The sequence below is a fragment of the Hipposideros armiger genome, unplaced genomic scaffold, assembly GCF_001890085.2.
Source record: "Hipposideros armiger isolate ML-2016 unplaced genomic scaffold, ASM189008v1 scaffold_10, whole genome shotgun sequence".
NCBI lineage: Eukaryota > Metazoa > Chordata > Mammalia > Chiroptera > Hipposideridae > Hipposideros > Hipposideros armiger.
This window is the reverse complement of record NW_017731360.1, coordinates 1,042,353-1,045,554: the sequence shown is the minus strand read 5'-3', so window position 1 is coordinate 1,045,554 and position 3,202 is coordinate 1,042,353.

The window sequence follows — 3,202 nt, the reverse complement described above, 5'->3', positions numbered from 1 at the left end:
AAAAAAAGGCGAAAAGGGAAAACAGTGGTCAGCGGTTGTTTTGCATGAAGCACTCAGAGCGGCAAGTGTGGCGCCGCCAAGCTCCTGCCCCAGGAACTACACTCAGCATCTCAGCATCAACCCGCCATAGCTCTGCACTGTGTCTGTGAGCATCTGTGCTTTATCTCGATTTATTTTGTTCATCTGTTAGCAAGATGTACCCAAAGGTGACTGCTTCTTCACTTTACGCCATTTTGGCTTACTTTTGGATGGCGGGGGAAACCTGTACCTGGCACATATCAGGTGCAGAATAAATATGAGTGCCCAGCTTACACCCCACCCTAGGGTCATAAGCACACCTACACCCCACAAACAATGCATCCCTCTGTAACCCACACCTGCTACTAGTCACACAGCACACACGACACACACAGCCCTGGGCATCACAGCCTCCAGCCTGGAAGACCATCCCACCAGGCCAGGATCCTGCTATACACACCACCCCAAAGACCCCAAGTCTGGTTCCCCTTCTCTAAGCGGCCCAAAAGGCCCACAGAGGCAGTTTTGCCCAGAAATGCCTGAGCCCCCAGAGGCATCCCAGGACCCACTCTGCAGAGGGGGCAGGGCTGGGCGGCCACGAACCCAGGCGTGCTTCTCCCCCCTCAATAGGACTCATTCAAGACTCCAGCCAAGCAGCTGCCTCCCCACCTTCCCCACACTCCTCCGCAGCCTCTGTTATCTCCACTCCTTTAAGAGAGTTCTCTTTTCTCCCCCTTGACTCCTCCGATGCTAATCTCTCTCCATAAATCATACCCTCTAATCTTTTCATCACCTTTCTCTGATTAAAGCAGCCTGGGGGTTGGGAGCCACAATCCTCAGTGACTAAACTGCTTTGATGTCCAAACGCAGGCCCCGGGGCGGTGGCACTGGCTGGAGGTCAGGCCTCACCCTGACTCAGGCACCGTCTACACCGCACCAGACATGTTCCTGAGTTGTCCTGGGCTGCTAGCGAGGCCCGGCACCTCGAGGATTTCACAGATCTCTTCATGAATATTTCTCACTACATACTGGATGTCATTATTCTATTGAGAATCAATTAGCCCAAATGTTGTTATGACAGCTACAGAAAAATGATATTTTTAGCTTTGCTTTATGCTGCTCTGTCTCTTAACAGAATTATTGAAAACCTTAAAACTGATCTAGTGGCGACAGGGGCCTCCGTGGCAAGCCGGGGAGCGATTGATCTGGGAATGCGGAATTGTGCAGAGTGCAAAGCTTTTCTCAATGAAGTAGGAGCATGTCAGAAATAACTCCCAGGATGGAAGGCTAAGCGTGACCTTGGGCAAGATACAGGCCTTGTCCGAGCCTCAATTTCTGCATCTGTAAAGTGGTAATAAAAATCATCCCTCCCTTTAGTGTTGTGGTGAGGATGACATAGAACGACGTATAAAAAGCACTCATCAAGCCACGCGGCAACACCACAGCAGGTGTTCAACATGTGAGGGGCACTGTTGTCTAGTGGCTGAGCAGGAGGGCCCTGGAGCAAGGCTGCCTGGGTTTGAGGCCCTGCTCTGACACTTCCTAGGTATGTAACCTTAGGTCATTTCGCATCACTGTGCCTCTCCTTTATCATCCATAAAATGGGATTTAATCTGACCTACTTGAGATTGTTGTGAGTAGATGAGCTAATTATTACAAGTCAAGCACTTACAAATCCTGCCTAGCTCAAAAAAAAAAAAGTCAGCTCTTTTTAAGGTTGGATGGCTTTCCCTGTCATCTGCTACCAACCTTTGTTCAGCTGACCCCTTGGTCTAACATCTCTCCCTTCCCATCCTTGCATATTCAACTCCTCTCAGTGTTAAAATCTAGCTCACCTGTCACCTTGAGGCAAATGCTGTGTCTGACAGATGGAGATTGGGACGCTAGTTTCCGTCATTGCTTGGTGACCATGGACAAGGCAGTTAACCTCTTTGTCTTAGCTTCCTCATCGGTAGAAAAGGATAATAGTTTCTTTACCGCTCCGATGCAGGGCTGGCCCTGTCCAGGTCTGAAGCTGGGTGGGCCATTCTTCATTCAAATACCAGTCCTCCTTGGATAGCTTCTGAAGATCACCTGCACACTCCTTCCTCCACCAGGAGCAGTTTTACAGATTTACAGCACACAGGAAGCTGTTTTATGGGAAAAAGAAAAAAAAATCAACGTTGGCCAGGAGGCCCCGGAAAAAAGTGGAAGGAAGAGGCAGTTCCAGGATACGCCCCCTGCAGCCCCATGCTCTGCCAAGACCGGAGCTGGTGTCAGAAAAAGGTTGACCCCATCTGAACACCTTTGCTTCCGGCCAAGTTACACCTCTCTCTCCTGTCCAGTGGGTTTTGTCCAGCTGGAATTTAACAGCATCTGATGGCTGACATCTTTTAGCTGGGAAAGAGCCAGAGGAGCAGGCTGGTAGAATCCCTCAGGGACACCCAGTGTGCTTTGTAGCCTGGGCTTGCCACCCCTGGCTCTCTGCCTGAATAAATCCTTGCTGTGTCCTATGGCTCAGTGCGAATCAAGCTTTATTTATGCAGCCTCCACAGTCCCTTCATTTGGGATTACCTTCTCCCTCTTCTCCATGTCCCCCTGTCACACTCTCTCTGGCTGCTGCTGTAGCCCTTGTCATAGCTGCCACCTCTGACCCCAGTTCTTTGTTTGCAGGGCTGTCTCCCCCACTGGACTGTGAGCAAATAGAGACCCAAGATGTGGCTCTTCTGTGCTGAGTGTTTTCTGCTCTGCCTTTCTTGTCTCCTCAATACACTTTCCAGGGCACAACTGTCCTCCCTAGAGATTGCCCCACCTACTGCCACCCCCTCTTTGGCCCTCTGGAAGAGCATCCTGTCCAAGCTGGTGTCCAAGATCACCTCGTACAGCCGTGTAGGCTGCGCACTGCATAACTTGATGGTGCCATTCACGTAGACCATGATGTAAATGACGTCCCTGTGTGCCACAGTGGCCATGCCTGTGTTTGGAGCCTTTTAAATATTTCTCATGAGGACCAGCCGAGTGGTATGTTGGTTAAGAGTTGGCTTGGGAGCGCCAGCTCTGAGCATCAGGGCCCCAGTTCGGATCCCACATGAGGGCCAGTGATGCTGTGCCCTCTACAGCCAAGATGGTGAACAACAGCTCAACCTGGAGTTGCTGGCGATGGTGTAGGCTGCAGTCCCTGCTGCAGTGGACTGCCATAAACTAC